Source organism: Hypanus sabinus, chromosome 21 (assembly GCF_030144855.1).
Source record: "Hypanus sabinus isolate sHypSab1 chromosome 21, sHypSab1.hap1, whole genome shotgun sequence".
Lineage (NCBI taxonomy): Eukaryota > Metazoa > Chordata > Chondrichthyes > Myliobatiformes > Dasyatidae > Hypanus > Hypanus sabinus.
The window spans coordinates 31,508,455-31,526,469 of NC_082726.1; the positions used below are offsets into that span (position 1 = coordinate 31,508,455).

General features: G+C 43.1%; 1 protein-coding gene across 3 annotated transcripts in view; it reads left to right on the forward strand.

Annotated features, from left to right (window-relative positions):
* The window catches only part of LOC132378921 (sorbin and SH3 domain-containing protein 1-like), a 242,548-nt gene that overhangs the window by 40,625 nt on the left and 183,908 nt on the right, over positions 1-18,015 (forward strand). The window contains exon 1 of one of the 3 annotated variants that reach the window (XM_059946244.1): positions 11,283-11,478. The exons of 1 other annotated variant lie outside the window; for it this stretch is intronic. The gene's annotated coding sequence lies outside the window, so the exon portion shown is untranslated. Of the gene's footprint in view, positions 1-11,282; positions 11,479-11,859; positions 12,176-18,015 lie in introns of those variants that run through there. One more of the 3 variants, XM_059946246.1, reaches the window with a different exon arrangement.

An 18,015-nucleotide genomic window follows, 5' to 3' on the forward strand; every position in this document is an offset into this window, starting at 1 on the left:
TTTATAAAACACCACCACGGGAATTTATCTTGTAATCCTTTCTTGTAATTTTGCTATAGTAAAAATATCCTTTCTTAGAAAGGGGTAAACAGATTAGCACAGGAATATTCCAGGTCCAACGTCACCAGGGCTCCATGTAATTCCAATAAGACTCTAACTCTGTACTCAAATCCTCTTCCCCTCCTAATTACTGGCACATCAGCTTTCAGTGGTCCATGTAAAAGGACACCAGGGACCCTTTCAACCAAAAATTTTCAATCTCGCTATTTAAAAATACACTGGATACTGACTTCTTCACTAAGATGTGTGACTTTGCATTTTTCCACCTTATATTTAATCTGCCTGTTCCTCATCCATTCTGTCAACCTGTCTACGTTCCCTGCAGTTTCTCTTCACAAGTCGCACTATACCCAGCTTTGACTCATCATTAAACATACAAGTTTTACACTTCTAAATCATTGATCTATATTCAGAGCAGCTGAGGCCCTATGCCAAATCCATGAGGCACTCCACTGGTTAGACTCCCAATCAGAAAATAACCCATTTGTTCCTCTTCGCTACCTACTGTGCATTAATCAATCCTCATTTCTCAGGCGTGTATGCTCCCAGTCTACTGTGAGTTCATTTCATTTAATAATCTTTTGTTTATTAGTTTATTAAAAACCTATTGAAAGTCCAAATATACCACATCCTTTGGTTTATCCATATTTACTCTGTTATTTGCAACCTCAAAATCTTCTTAAAGATCTTCCATCCATAAATCCACATTGAGTCTGCTCTTTGCTGTTTTCTACATGTCCTATTATTCTTCCCACAGCACTTTTCCCAAATGAGTCTGCTGAGAAAAAACTTTGTAAATAGAGCAGCTTTAAGGCACTACTAGTTATCAGTTGTATAGAAGTCTAATTGATTCCGGCACAACTTCCTGCTACTGAAGGCAGTCTATGTCAATCTTTGGCTCTCTGCTTCCCTCCTCCTCTCCTTTCCTAGAAGCGAACTTACATTCGCCATCTTCCAATCTTTGGAAACCATTCTTGAATGAATGGATCTTTGAAAGGGGACAACCAGTGCATCCATAATTTCAAAACCATAGGAGCTGGTCATCACTCCAAGGAACCTACTGGCGACTTCTCCTGTAGTCATATTTAATATATGCCAATTCTTGTCTCCCCCTCTTCTTTCTCTCTTATTATTCTCCACTGGTTCCAGGAGGTTTTTGCATATTCCTCTATGGATATTTGTTCAGTTTCTTTTGCAGTCCCTTATTCCCCAAGATAATTTCTCCTGTCTCAACCTGCAGGGGACCATTATCATATTATTACTCTTTGCATTTTTACGTAGAGTTAGAAGTGTTTACCGTTTGTTTTATTATTTCTTCCAGGATTACTCTTGTACACTTTTCCTTATTAATTCCTTGATAATTTTTTGCTAAATTCTGAAATTATACAAATCCTTATCCCCGTTCTTTGGATGAAGAGGTAGACATATAAAGAGATGTTGAGTGAGCTAGACCAATACTCAGTTCAGGAGAATGACAGGCAATCTTATTGTAACATATAAGATTCTGAGATGGGTTGATAGATAAGGTGCTGAGAGATTCAGGTTTATTTATCACACATACGTCAAAACACACAGTGAAATACATCACTTGCGTTAAAAACCAACACTGGGGTAGCCCGCAAGTGTTGCCACACATGACAGTGTCAACATAACATGTGTGCAAAGTTCAGCAACAACAGAACAGATCAGAACAGATGGTCTCCTTTGGTCAGGTTCGACCTAGCTGTCTAGAAGCACAAGCCAGAGTGCATATAGAGTGCAAGCTGTTCTCTGTGCAGCAAGCTCCACCTCTCCACGCATCTGATGAACCAAAAGGAACGGCAGAGACCGATACAGTTTGGCATCAGAAGCATCGCAGGAGTTGCCAGTCTGCATTGAATTCAATGTAGAACTGCTTTAGGGACTCCAGCTGTGGATTTTTCCTTTTAGATTTACTCCCAAAGCTTTGCCCATGAGTGGATATGGCTTGAGATCAGAGTTTTCCTTCTCCTAGATGAGCTGCCAAATGTAGCTGACGAGCCCATCTACCCTAAGCAACTGGGTTAAGGTGACAGTAACCAGCCTTTGTCACTTCTCCTGTCAGTAGAAACGGTTCCAATGAGCTTATTAGCTAAGGCACATGTGAAGGCCAGGAGCTGGACTTGTTTGTCGGAGGCTATTTGAAGCGTACACCATAGGGAGCATTTACTAGGTATTGGGAGCTTATCCCCATTACCAGCACCAGCTATTACAACCTTAAGGAAGAACAGAACAAAACAAGGCAAAAACAGCAAAACAAGCCCCTTTCCCACCCACCTCCCCCCTCACACACACAGACTGGCCTCCTACTCCAGGGCAGGCTGCCTTGTGGCCTTCAGTCCGTGGTCTCAGACATGCAGACATCAGTCCTCTAACCTCCCTATCATAGCTATCTCAGATCTGGACTATTGCTTCAGAATTGGAATTTGCATTGGCTTATTATTGTCACAGGTACAGAGGTACAGTGAAAAGCTTGTCTTTGCATTCTATACATAGAGATCAGTTCATTACATCAGTGCATTCAGGTTTCACATGGTAAAACAATAAGAGAAAGCAGAATAAAGTCTAACAGCTGCAGCAAAAGTGCAGAGCAGGTAAAGCATGAGGTGCAAGATCACAATGAGGTAGATCGTGAGGTCAAAAGTTTATCTTATTGTACTAGGGAACTGATCAATAGTATGGTAATGCGTCACCCACTCAAGTGAGAGATGAAGAGCTCTCTACGGATCATGAATTCTCATGAGTAGCATTTCCCTTCTTCCAAGGGCTGCAGTAAGTGGGGTTATTGAATGTATTCAAGGTGGTTAATAGACATTTGAATTACAAGGGCGTTGGGGATATGGGCAGTGAGTGGGAAATGTTGAAGCCAAAATCAGACTGGTCATGACCTAAACGAATGGCAGAGTGGCCTCAAGGAGCTGATTGGCCTTTTCCGACTTCTTTCCTCTCAGGTCAACCTCCCAGACATACTGCTTTTTTTTTGTCAATATCATACACCTTTGACCCAGTACTATCATTAACCTTCCTAGTGAGTAACCCGTGGACCATTCTTCCTGTAAATTATGTCAACTGTTTCCAGTTTTTAAATATCAGCCATTGCTTGCTGACTATCAGACCCTTAAATCATGTCATGATCTTTGTTCCCTAAAGGGTACCTAACCTCAAGATGATAAATTAACCTTTCCTCATTGAACAATGTTAGATACAAATTAGCCTGTTCCTTGGTTCCTCAATGTCCTGTTTTGAAGAAGTATCTTGTAAAGTTCCACAAATTCATCCTTTACTGCTTATTTGCTTTGCCAAGTCAACATGGATATTAAAGTTACCTCCGATTATTGATTACTTTTGCTGCACACATCTCTGTGTTCCTTACTTATGCTTTGCACTGCATCACCACTGCTGTTTTGAACCTGCTAACAACTTCAGCAATGTTTTCTGCCCTTTGATATTTCTAGGCTCTGTCCAAATAATCTCTTGTCATTCTGAACTGGAACTACCCCATTGTCCATTTTGCCTGACTTTTCTAATGGATCCTGGAACACATAATTCCCAGCAGTGTTCATTATGCAACTGCATCTCTGTAATGGGTAGAGGGCTGCAACCATTTTTCGTTTGTCCCATCATTTCATCAATCTTCTTATAAGTGCTTTGTGCATGCAGACAAAGACCTTTTAGTCATGATTTTTACCATATTTCTTATTTGACTTTATTTAGTTACTTTCTGTCCTTTCCAGCTACTTTTCATTGTGCAATGAACCAGAACTGATTAGAGAGCTTCAGGTAAAAGAACCCTAAGGGTAAAGTGATCATAATATGAACACATTCATCTTGAAATTTGAGAAGGAGATACTAAAGTCAGATGCAACAGTGTTACAGTAGATTAAAGGGAATTACAGAGACATGAGAACGGAACTGGCCAGAATTGATTGGAAATGAACACTAGCAGGGATGATGGCAGAACGGCAATGACTGGAATTTCTGGAAGCAATTCGAAAGGCACAGGATATATTCATCCCAAAGAGGAATAAGTATTCTAAAGGAAAGATATCACAACCATGGCTGACAGAAGAAGTCAAAGCCAAAAGGAGAGCATATAATAAACAAAAATTAGTGGGTAGTTAGAGGATTGGGAAGTTTTTAATAACCAACAGAAGGAAACTAAAAAGGGTATTTAAGAAGGTCAAGATGGAATACTAATGTAAGCTAGCCAATAATATTAAAGAGGATACCAAAAGATTCTTCAGATACATAAAGTATGAAAGAGAGGTGATAGTGGATATCAGACCACTGGAAAATGATGCTGGAGAGCTAGTAATGGGAGACAACAAAATGGCAAACAAACTGAATAAGTATTTTCCATCAGTCTTCACCGTGGAAGACACTAGCAGTATGGTGGAAGTTCCAGGTGTCAGGTGGCATGAAGCCAGTGAAGTTATCATACCTAGAAAGAAGGTTCTTGCAGAAATGGAAAAGTCTGAAGGTAGATAAGTCACCTGAATCAAATGGAGTATACCACAGAGTTCTGAAGGAGGTGGCTAAAGAGATCATGGAGGCATTTGTAATGATCTTCCAAGATTCACTTCATTCTGGAATGGTTCCAGAAGACTGGAAATTGCAAATGTCACTCCATGTTCAAGAAGGGAGAGAGGCAGAAGAAAGAAAACTATAGTCCAGTTAGTCTGACCTCAGTGGTTGGGAAGATGTTGAAATTGATAAATAAGGGTGAGGAGTCACATGATAAAATAGGCTCTAGTCTGCATGATTTCCTCAAGGGAAAATCTTGCCTGACAAAACTGTTGAAATTCTTTGAAATAACAAGCAGGATAGACAAAGGAGAATCACTTGCATTTTCATAAGGTCTTTTATAAGGAGCCATACATGAGACTGCTTAACAAGCTACGAGCCCATGGTATTACAGGAAAGATTCTAACATGGATAAAGCAATGGTTGATTGGCAGAAGGCAAAAAGTGGGGAAAAAGGGAGCCTTTACTGGCTGGCTGCCAGTGACTAGTGGTGTTCCACAGGGTTCTGTATTGGGACCGATTCTTCTTATGTCATATGTCAATTTGGATGATGGAATCGATAGCTTTGTTGAAAGGTTTTCCTACAGTGGGAATGTCTAAGACCAGAGGACACAGCCTCAGAACAGAGGCATGTCCTTTTAGAATGGAGATGATGAACTTTTTTCACCAGAGTTGTGGATCTGTGGAATTTTTGCCACTGGCAGCTATGGAGGTTACTAAGGCAGAGGCTGATAGATTCTTGTTTGGTCAGGACATGAAAGGATACAGGGAAAAGGCAGGAGATTGGGCCTGAGAGGAAAATTGGATCAGCTGTGACGAGATGATGGAGCAGACTCAATGGGCCATACAGCCTAATTCTGCTCCTATATCTTAAGGTCTTATGTTATCATTACTTATTTTATACCTCTGCATCATATTCTCATCCTTTCTCTCTATTGCTGTTAAGGTTTCCTCACCCGTACTCTCACCTCAGTATTTACTTGCTTCACCCAGACTTTGGTCATGGTTGATTCAGGGAAAAGCTGTGATAATGAACTTGGCTCCCTCTTTCTTCAGAGCTGATGAAATAAAATAAATCCCACTCCTCCCACACTTGTCTTTGAGCAACACCTTTAGTTCACTGATCTTATTAATCCTATGCCAATTTATATTTAGTGATCGATAGATTATTACCTTAATAATTTTGAATTCTCGTATGGACCCTTGATGTTCCTATTCATTTAGCAGAATGCCCTTCTGTCCTATCTACTGTCTCATTGGTTCCCACATGGATCATGACAATTAGATGTTTCCCTCCCAGTCCAAGTTCCTGTCGTGCCCCTGGCAGATGTCCTTAACTTAGATAGTAGGTAGGCAAAGAAACCTTGAGAACTCATCTTCATGGCTGTATAGCACAACAATACTATTTGTTATATTTACCCCTATCACTGCCACATTCTTTTTGATTCTCTCTTGAATTCCCCTTAGACCACTGTGGCACAATTTTCACCCTCTTTACAGTCTCTGCTGGTTTCTATATGGACTGCAAGGATTTCATACCTGTTGGAAAAGTGAGGGGTTAGGGCTTGTCTAATACGTATCTCAGGCATGCCTAAAGCCTCTCAAACTCATAAGGGGTGTGCCTTTCTCTTACAACATTGTGCCCTGTAACACCTAATGGATTTAGTCTGGATCTTAAACCTTATCCAATATTCCTTGAACTGCAGTCACTGCAAAGGTTAAAATAGTTTTCATTAACTCCCATATACAACAGCTGAAATACATCTCCTACCTTCCCATGCCTGAACAAATTTATTTATTAAATATAAAGCTACAGCTTTTCCTTTGCTTCCCTGAAGTCTCTTTCACCAAAGCTCAGGACACAAGGAAGTAGTTCCGGAAATTGTGCTGGAAATATCTGCAGTTTGGGTGAGGAGATGTTAAAAAAAGTCATAGGGCAAGAATATGGTATGGCGTTGTGAAATGAATAATGACAACTGAAGAAGTAGATAAGGGCAGAAAGTAAGAACCTCCAAGTACGAGAAAGTTAAAAAGACTAAATGCGGCCTGCAGTTGGAACAGGATGGATGAATTGATGGTAGAAATAGAACATGGTTATACTCTATTAACCATTGTAGAGATGCAATTGCATAATGATCAATAATAGGAATTAATTGAAGACACAAGAAACTACAGATGCTGGACATGAAGGGAGTTGACCCAAAACATTGACCATCGACTGACCATTTACTTTCACAGGCACTACCTTACCAGCTGATTTCCTCAAACATCTTATTTATTACATTGGGAGTTAAATGTCTGCATCATCTTAAAGAACCACTTTATTTGAAAGTCAGTATCTCAAAACTGGAGTGTCAGTGTAGATTTTATGCTCTAAGGAGTAAGTAGAATATCATGGGTATCTGTGTCAAGTTGGTGGCAGAAAATGACTAGCAAATTTCCAGGAATGCCAGTGTTAGAAAATAAACACCATAGGGAGGATGAAGAAGCTTTATGAAGACCTTATGAAGAAGGTGCAGAAGAGGTTTACCAGGATGCTTCCTGGTTCAGAGGGCATGTGCTATTACAAGGAGCTGGATAAATGTGGGTTCAAACAACACACATAAAATGCTGGCGGATCTCAGCAGGCCAAGCAGTAACTATGGAAAAGAGTATAGTCGATGTTTCGGGCCGAGACCCTTCAGCATTTTGTGTGTGTTGCTTGGATTTCTAGCATCTGCAGATTTTCTCTCGTTTGTGATAAACTTGGGTTGTCTTCTTCAGAGTGGCAGAGGCTGAGGGGAGATCTGATAGAGGTTTGTAAGATTATGAGAAGCATAGAGAGAGTGGACAGAGAGTATCTGTTTATCAGGGTTGAAATGTTTTAATATCAGAGGGTTTGCATTGAAGGTGAGAGCGGGTAGATTCAAGGGGAATGTGAGGGGTAAATTTTTTACTCATAGAATCATGGAGGCCTGGAATGCGCTGCCTGGTATGGTGGTAGAGCTAAGTATGTTAGAGGCTTTTAAGAGACATTTGGAAAGGTACATGGATGTAAGGAAGATGGAGGGGTATGGACACAGTGTAGGTAAGAGGGATTAGTGATTGGGTTTTTTGATTTGCTTTTTAGCTGGTTTGGTACAACATCGTGGGGTGAATGACCTGATGCTCTGTTGTATCATTCTATTCTATTTTAAAATGATCAGGATTATCTATGACCATCTTCCTCTTGTCAATCAACTTGCCAAAACTTACGTTCTTCGGCTCAGGTAAAGGTTTGCCGGTTACAGCAGAGGAATTGTTTCCCCTTCTCAGTCAGATGAGTGTATTTGACAGCTCTGCAGAATGACAATGGAGGATTTCATCAGTATGTTGAAGCTTTTCACATGAGCACGGTGACTGCAAGACACCTGCTGGTTGGGAGGGGAGGCATGCTGCTTGAGAAAGAATTTGAAAGATTGCCGTGTTTTTAATGAGGAACTTGATAGAATTTCCAGTGATGGCTCAATTGATTGAATGCTATGCAGAGCAGAAGTGAAACTCTTCTTAAAAGAGGGAATGAGATTTAACTGTTGGTCTGCACTGAACAAACTGACAGCAGCTGTACAGATGTTGTGGCTGGGCATTTTGGGGGTTAGAGAGAAGGGAGGGTTGTATGGGGAAAAGAGTTCAGAAGGATGAGTGGGTTAGGTATGAGGGCTCCAGAGTTGAAGGTTAAGTGGGTGGAAGGAGGATCACAATTAGTCACAGAAGAAGGAGAGAAATGCATTCCTTTGCATGGCTTTGGGAGCTTTCGGATCCTCAACAGTCACATGGTGCTTTCACTTCTTGAACTGCAGTGCACTCTGCACAGTGCTGCATTTAATTAGTGCACAGAGAGATCCCACCAAGAGCACAGTGTTAATGACCAGCCAACTGATTTTACAGGAACATATCCCTGGCAAGGTCTCTACTTCCTATCACTGATAATTGAACTCTGAGGATATGAGAGGAAAGGACTGGACTCACTATGAGACACTCTAACCTCTCATAACTGGCTCTCTTGAATAACAACTTAAAGATGATAAGGAGTGGTTACATGTATTTTCCTGTGTTTCCTCTTCCACCTCTGACACCAGCAGGTCCTTGTTCATGTACTGTTGAAGGTTCCAAAGTCACCCAAACCCCAGACTCTGCCATGTCGCTTTTTTCCTGATGATAAAGTAGTCTCCATCCTAAGTTCACCATGTTATATTCAGTGGCCACATTATTAGGTACACTGTACACCTGCTTGTGAACGCACATTATCTCATCAGCCAATTATGTGCAGCAACTTTATGCATAAAGGCACAAGAGGTTCAGTTCTTCAAAGGTTCAACTTAATGCCAGATAAATGTATGCAATATACATCCTGAAATACTTTTTCTTTGCAAAACATCCACAAAAACAGGGAAGTGCCACAAAGAATGAATGACAGCTAAATGTGAGAACCCCAAAGATCCCCCCCCCAGCTGCCCCCTCCTGTGTGTAAGCAGCAGCGAACAACAATCCCCCCTCCCCCATTCAGATCAAACATCAGAATGGGGAAGAAATGTGACCCAAGGGACATTGACTGGGGAATGATTGTTCATGCTAGACAAGTTTGTTTGAGTATCTCAGAAACTACTGATCTCATGGGATTTTTCTCTGCACAACAGTCTCTAGTTTACAAAGAATGATGCAAAAAACAATAAAGAACATCCAGTGAGAAGCAGTTCTGTGGGAGAAAATTCTTGTTTATGAGAGAGGTCAGAGGAGAATGGCCAGACTGGTTCAAGCTGATGAGAAGGTGACAGTGACTCAAATAGCCATGTGTTACATCACTAGTGTGCAGATGGCCATCTGTAAATGTGCAACATGTTGAACCTTGAAATAGAAGGGCTTCAGCAGTTGACACATAGAGGCAATTGAGCAATTTGAGGTTGCGTTAACTGAAACAGCAACCCATTATTGTGGAGTTAGCTGCATTGAAGTTAGTGTTCAATATTCACTAATGACCAGAGTAGAGAAAGGGGACTCCACAGTACCGTGAAGACTTTTGGCAGAGAAATACTTATTCCACAAATTCTTTAAATACTTCTTCCAAAAAGATTGAGCACTGCCTTTGGTGTATTGGTGAGTTGTAGAATCTAGTTGAGGAGAATGTGGGGAAAATTAAAACAAAGCAGGATCTATGTTGGATTAATGGAAATGGGTGGATGCTGATCAGAGTGTCTTGGTGGGCCAAAGGGCCTTTTTCCTGTGCTGCATCTGTAAGGTGCCATGATTATACATGAAGTGACTCATGGCACCAGCCTGCAAAAGCCAAATTGCACCTGGGTTTGGACTGACAGACTGATGCGTGGAAAATCACACTGGCGTCACACAAATTCCGCACAATGCTGTCTTTTCACGCCAACCAGCGATTACCGCTGGCACTCAGTGGTACTGCCATTACCAAGTCCCCAGTCACCAACATCCGGATAAGTCACTTTGGTCAATAACTTAACAGGAGCAGTCACATAGTTACTGTAGCTACAGAAATGGGTCAGAAGTGGGTTACTTCAGCAAGTGAGTCCTACTCTGAACCCACAAATCTTGCTGCTGTGTACAAAGCAAAAAGTCAGGGGCATGATGCAACCCTTTCCACTTGCTTGCAGAAATGCCCCACACTCTGGAAATGAGGCCCCATCTGGAACTAACACCCCACCAGCTAGCCAAAGCTCCATCATCAGTGCACAGTGGGAGGACTTTCACCTTAAAGTTTGCAGAGGTTCTGTGAGGCCGCTCACCCCCGTATTCTCAGGGCGAATTAGAGGTGCAAAGTAAATAATAGTTCTGTCAGGTAGCAGGTAGTGCGTGGCCAAGAAGCCCCCAGTGGTCAATCAAGCAGGTAAGGTGAGATTGGGCAAAACCACTCTAGCTGCTGCAGGTACAGGCGGATCCCCTTCCTCCCGGGGGTTACGGGGTTTCTATCCTCTTGTACTCCCCTGCCGCACCCACTTCCTTGATCCCCAGAGTCAACCGTCCACCACGTCAGGAGCCCCGGTGCTCCACACGCTATACGTACAGGGCGCCGGGACCGTTACCGTTGTGGTTTCATCAGAGATTGGGACGTTGTAGTGCTTTCCTGACAAATTCAAATAATGGCAAGGTCTGCGCTGGGGTCCAAAATGGCGTGCTGACCTCGGACTTTCAACAGCTGTCTCTGATTAACACAGCGCCCGTTTGCAGCCGCTTGCCCAACTCGCCCGATTGAAGCGGACCATTCCGTACAAAACGTTTGGAGATGGTCCTGTTGTTGGCAGGAAGGCGGCGTGTTGAAATTTTCGCGCTGAGAACCGGTGGGGTAATCTGCCTGACCGTGCTTACCCGGATCCCCGTGAAACCCGAGGACTGAGATTGTCATTGCTTCTTGCATCAAAATTACCGCCAGTCCAGTAACTCCGTGCTGCTAAATTACATTCTGTTTAAAAGAAGTGTAAGTCGCTTTGTCATGTGCATTTAAAATTAATTTGTGGAATGGCTGACTAGTTTTTTAAAAATCACCCATAGATTCCACATCCCAGAGCCTGGACCAAGTATTCCCACTGAATTTGGAAGTGCACGTAGCACTTGGTTTTCGTTTCCCCTCCCCCTCGACCCCCTTCTCGGTGCCCCAGGAGTGTGCCTTGCTTCTGTCATTGCTTACTGCCGCTCTCGGTGTAGAGCCCCTAGCCAGCCCGAAGGAAGGACGAGGCAGAGATGAGTCTGTAAGCAGGAGGCTGACGTGTTGGGGTCGGGCTGGGTTAACTGCTGGGACTCGAACTCTCCCGCTCTCTGTGCGGGGAGAGCTCCGGAGCGAGCGGACGCAGAGCGCCGGTTCCTTATCCGCAGGACTGTGTTCTCGGGACTGTTCAGGTTAGTGGCAGGAGGGTTAGGTAGTGTATGTTGTCTCGCAGGAGGATGCGCGGGGCAGTGAGGGCTGCGTGTCTCGTTGGGCTCCACCGCGATTGCACTGCACAACGGCGTAGCCTTGCGCTGTACTCTCACACTGCGCTAATTGTTACCAGACATGGTTCCTGCTGAATACAACTATTTTTTTACTCCTGGCTGTTCTTTCCTGTGGGGCTGAGTTGCGGTTTGTTGGCGTCTGAGTTTACTGCCGGCGTTTGTCCTTTGAATTCAGTTTAAACCAGTGAGTGGAAGAGTTACAGGACCGTGGGATGTCCATCCCGTGGTTGAAATACAACCCCAGCCTGTAACTTCTTCAGTTACTGCCGCGACTTTCGAGATTTTGAGGAAACCGACGTTCTGGCTTTAAGAAATGGTTTTAAAACGAGATCCCAATTTATGATCAGCCTTTCAGCAACGATAGTGTTCTGCAGAACTTGCAATGAGAGTTTCTTTAAATAGTGATTTACCCAGATGTATTTTGGAAAGAGGCCAGAGTGAAATAAAAACAAGCTTGTTCACTAAAGGGTTTTATGTGACAAGTTCTGTTTTTACAGTGTTATGTTCAGTAGTGTGTAATAAGTTTAAAAAAAACTCCACAATTCTTCGCAACCCAGATATCGTGGAGCCGCTTTCATTAAATCACAGGAAGCCGGAGTGAAAGGTAAAAATCTGTAGTTAATCATTGTTGCTGCCGGGGACAAGCTGGTTGGAATGTTCAGGGGTGAAAACGGGTTGTCACTAAACGGTGACAAGGTAGAAAGCGGGGCGCTGCTAACTCACCCGGCCCGGAATCCGCATTCACGGACTCTCCTCGATGTATCTTTCCTGTTTAGTTGGACACCCACTTGCCTCAAATGCTCACACGCTTACCTCACTATCATCAAATCCAGCTGTCTGCTCTATCTTCCCTATGACACGCTGTTGGTATTTAAATGCTCAGATTTGCACAGACCGAACCGGCACTGAGCTGCTGTCGTCCCGATGGGGAGCTCTCTGATTCTGCGGATGTGAAGGGTGCAAGGCGATGCAGAGCCTGAGGTAGCCGGCGGCGTGAGCTCGGCTCGAAGATGTCGGCATTCTTTTGGGTGTATTTCGCGGCCAAACGCAGTCGATTATTAAACAGAACAACGGGTCGGAGTTGAAAACCCAGAGCACCGAGGCAGTCCACTTCTGCTCTCTGACGTTCTGCGTTGCCCGTTGCTGTGACTTCCTCCCCAGCTGCTGCACCTCCAAGTTCTCCCGTCAATTCCTCGAGCCACATCAGACAACTGGGAGCCCTGCATTGTCACCGCGCTTTGATCTGATCACCTGCCAATTGCCTTGTGTAAATAGTTATGCAGTCATAATAAGAAATGCAAACAGTTTCTGCATCAAGCAATGTTTATCACGTTTCCTTGTCTTTTGTTTCAGAGTGCTCCACCTCTCTTGATAGTTTTATTTGTTCTGTGGCTGTAACACCCTGAGCTCTTCACTTCTCTTATGTGAAGTGTGTGTCAATAAATTCTTGGTTGGTGGGCAGCGTCTGTGGAGAGAGAAAAACAGATAACATTTGAAGTCCAAAACCCCTCCTGATGGAGTATTTTTTTGTTTTAGGTTTCCAGCATCTACAGCTTATTTGATTTCCCTTGGTTTTGCTCTGCGTTGAGGGTGCATAGTTACTGAATTGGGTGGGGCTGGAGAAGCGCGAGTTTTCACTGTCAAGCTGTGTACCGCCACTGTGTGGGTGTAAATCTTCAGCCCTATGCCAGGACGTGTGACATTAGCTGAAAGTTTGTAGGGTAGACCTTCATCTCTAATTCTTCAAAACTCCTCCTAGAATTGCACTGAATTACCATGTTATTATAGGACGGGGATTCTCTTCTGTGTCTCTGATCTTTGCTCACATGGCGAGTGGGTGTATGGGTTGAAAGCCTTGGGTTAATATTTCTCTGCCTAACTGCTGAACTTCTGTTAAAGTTTGGTCAGCTGTCTCGTCCTCAGTCCCATTGTCAGTTTGGTGATTATCTTGGGGCTATTTTAGACTGGACAAAGGTGCTTCATAAATGCCAATTATTTCCTGGAGAGAGTAGATTTACCTTGACTCTCTTTCCTTTCCCTTTTTCTCCATGTACTGTGTGTGAAACTGCGAAAGTCTGAGCCTCCAAGAAATTTCTGCTTCTATTTGTTGGGGGTGAAGTATCTGGTAGGACCGCCCATCTTTGGACTGTGGCCACCATTGCAGCCAGTGCTTTAAATGTTCCATCTTGCAGAGTGTCATGAACTATAGGCTGACTGCAGGCAAGCCCAGGAATGTTCTTCTGAGTAACTGTAGGCCTCACCTTCTCAATGGACTGTCTGCTCAGCCATGCTCCTGTCAGGAAGTGATGACCTTTCACTCTGCCTCTGATGTCACACACCCACAGACCCTGCTCCCCTTCCCCCTCCATTGCTCTGGAAAAAAAATGGGCAACTTGTCATGTGAGGACTGCCTGTGGACAGTTAATCAGGCCGACAGCTGGAACTTCAGCTCATGGCTGTGGCAGTGTGCTTAATGAGCTGTCCACAAAGGTGGCTGGAATGGTTGTCTAAACACTGATCAATACATGGAAGGGTTAATTTGACATGGCCTATAACTAGTACTTTGCTGTCGTATGTTTGCTAGCAGCAGGGTTGGGCATTGAGGCTTTGAACTTCCCACCACTCTTATCAGGCACTGAAATAATCCAGTAAATATCCACAATCCTGCAAACAAATTACAGTTTGAAGGGAAATTGTTAAGGTGTCTAGTAACTAGTAACACTTTTTATTAATGGCTGGTCAGTTGAACAGTTCCCTGTGGCCCAGTTAATTGTGGTGCTAGGCTGATTGCCTGGATCTCTGAAGGAAATAGTTTGCTGATAAAACAGTATTGAGCTATTTAAAAAGTAATACATATATATCTTCCAGCTCTCCTAAGCCTAACAAAAGGACAGGGAACAAATCCCTTCCTTCCAGTTTCCGCATGTGTTTCAAACATTAGACTTATTGGCCTGCTCAAACTAAAAGAGCTGAGAAACCAATGCCAGGTTCCTCTCAAATGGGGCCATGATGTAATGTCTTGTTCCCTACACTCCCATATTTTTACAATTCTAGCTGTCACTGAAGTATCCCATGCATTGACCCATGGGTAAAGTGTAGTGCTGTGACAGGAAGATCTAAGCTTAATTTCTGGTTTGTGCTGAACCCAGCCAACAGTGACTGTAGAATTTTAGAGCTGTGGAAATAGATGGATGTTGTTTGGCCCATTGCTTTTGTGCTTTGCAACCCGAAACCTTGCTCACTTCCTCCTTGTAGCTCAAAGTCTTCCTGTGCCACAAACATGAATTGCTCTGCTGTGGTGGGGCCTACATCTGCATAATCCTTTGGGGGGGGGAAGGAGAAGAATGGCCAGGGTTAATCCTCCCCCTCATTTTGAAAGGCTTCAGTGAGACCAACATTTGAGATGGAAAGAAGTTTTTCTCCGTTTGGCACTCAGGTCAAATTCTTGTAGATGAGGCTTCTGAGGTAGTCTTACTTACAGGAATATATATTGGGAAGGGCAGATAGCAGTTGATGGCTGATTGAGCACAATTCCTCTGTGTTTCCCCTTGGCACGTCGCTTGACAAACAGGTTAGATTGAAACTGATGGTTCCCAGGAAATGTAAAACTCACTTTTGAAATCAATCTGTGCATCAAGCGTCAGTCTTGGCTCAGTATTGATGAATTCACACTTTGTCCAAGTACTGAGGCAATGTTGCCAGCACCACAAATGAATCTCTGCTTCCTGTCTGAAGTATAAAGGAGAAATCCTGGCAATTCTGTGCTCTCACATGGATTCTCCAGCACGTATGGATCAGTTCTCAGCCAGACCCCAGTGCTGTGTGGCAAGAGACCGTGCAGTTCGAGGTTGGGATCATTCCGGACTCGACTGGTTAGCTTTGATTAAACCTTTGGGATCTTTCTCTTGAAATGGTCATTCTTCATGTAGTGCAGTATCTTTATTGCAGTGTCTTTTTTGATCATAGGATGTTCCAAAACACTTAACAGACAGTGAAGTCTATTCTGAAGTAATAATGTAGGGTTTGTAGTAGCCAATTTGTACACGTTTCCATAAATAGCAATGAGGATATTAGCCAGGACATCTGTTTCTGTTACTGAATAAATACTAGCCAAGACGCGAGGTGATGTTATTCAGATTAGTTTATGGAATCCTGTACTGCATTGACAGAACCAAGGTTAACATTTGACAGATGCCACCTCTGATGCTAAACTCCCTCAATGTGGATTGAACTCTGGTTCTCAAAGTATGGTGTGAATTTTATTTCTAGTGCTCCTGGGGGAGAAAGTGCCCCGCACTGAGCTGCAGCTACCATTTGTTCCGTGAATCTTTAGAGCCATCACAGCCAAGCTGACCACTGCCTGCCCCTATATTTTCCACTGAGGTCACTTCATACAAACCTTGGCTCCTGTACTTCCAACTTCAAAATGAGGAATGATTTCACTCTCTTAATTTCTATTTCAATGCCAAATTGGGTACAGAAGGACTGGGATTACAATAAAGCAAGGAATGGAAAGTTATTTTGTCATTAAATGTTGCATTAGATTAAAATTTGTAGGATTGACTCCACTGTTGTAATCATTAATTTTCAGCACTAGAGGGTCTGGATACATAGCAATATTTAACATGCATCATAAAAAAAACTGTGGATTCTGGTGAATTGGGACACATCGGGCTCAATTAAGTGGCTGTCCCAATTAGACAAAGTTTTATGGAAATAGTTAAAAAGTATAAAAAGCCAAACTACCATTTAATTGAATAACAATTTATGCATTTAAATGAAATATAGAACAAATTAGATAACTATTATTACCTCTAAATACTATAAAACTGTATTAGTTCCTATGAGTGATCGACAGAGGAATTCATCCAGAATACACTGCTGTGTTCTTTTGAATGTAAATGAACAAAATCAGCGCAGACACCAAACGCAGATAATGGACTGTTTCAGTGCAATCCTGCATAATGTCAAAATAAAAAAAACAAAGATGATCAGAATGACTGGTTTTAAAATCAGTGCCTGTCAGCCCCAATTGGTAATAGCACAAGCTGACGTTATTTAAACTGTTTGCTCTGCAGTGTCCAATGGGTCACTCCAGTGTATGCGAATGATGCTAGTTGGAAATGGTTTGGCACCAGTCCCCTATTCCAATTAAGTGGCTTAGTGTCCCAAGCAAACAAAGGGAATCTTGGCTATTTTCTCAATTCGGTTTTGCTCTTCAACAGTTGTCCCAAATAAGTGGCTGCCCCACTATATTTTGGCTAAAGTGGATATGGCTTTTTAATTCTTGTCTATTTCATACCATTCAATGCATTCCACTGCTGAGCAGCTGATGATGTGCCCAGCTAGTAATTCTACAGCAGAAGGGTGCATCTCCAATAGCATTACCTGGTTTAACTGTTCACCTATAGAATGTGTCTAAACGATGGGAAGCACCTTTTACCTCAAAATTCTTTTCACCATTGAAGTAGAAACTGTGGAAACGAAGGCATGTGGCATGCTGTGGAAGAGTCAGGAAATCACACTTTAATAATTGTGTATAAAACTCTGGTTAGGCCGCACTTGGAGTATTGCATTCATCACTGGTTGCCCCATTACGGGAAGGATGTGAAGGCTTTGAAAAGGTGAGAAGGGTTTCGCCAGGATGCTGCTAGAAGAAGGGGTTGGATAAACTTGGGTTGTTTTCTGTGGAGCATTGGAGGCTGAGGGGAGACATAATACCAGTATAGATAAGGTTGACCTGGGGTAGAAATGTCAAACAGTGGATGACACACATTTACAGTGAGAAAGGGCAGATATTTTACACAGCGGTGGCTGTTGGAATGGCTGTTAGGGGAAACGGGTACGATACTGATGTTTAAGGTGTGTATATTTAGGGAACGGAGGGATATGGTTCATGTGCAGACAGAAGTGATTTAACTTGCCATCGAGTTAGGCACAGACGTTGTGGGTAGAAGGATCTGTTTCTTCTATATTCCAAAGTAGGTTGTTTGACTTAAGCCTTCCTTGGTTATGCTCCACTCTAGGTGCTGAGGATGTGCTGAAAACAATCTGCTCTGTTTTGCCACAGGTGCTGACTGACCTCTCCCCTATCTTCTGATTATTGAGCATTCTGGGTATTACCTTGTTCCTTTCAGTGTTTGTTTTCGCTAGAAGATCATTGCACTGGCTTTACCCTTCAGCCAGGTACTTCACCACCTCTCCCAGCACCACATGAAGCTGAATTTTGTTGGGTGGCTGGCTGCAACCATTTCAGCCTGGAGTCGACCACACTTGGCGCAGAGATGTCCTGCTTCATGACAGGATAGCTTGCCTTGAGTTTGATCACAGCCCATGTTCTGTTTCTCATCACCATTTGAATTGGGTGCTGGAGCAGTAACTTGTTGTGGGATTACCGGGTGAGTGGGTGTGAGACCTGGACCAACTCCTGCTTTGGAATGGTCA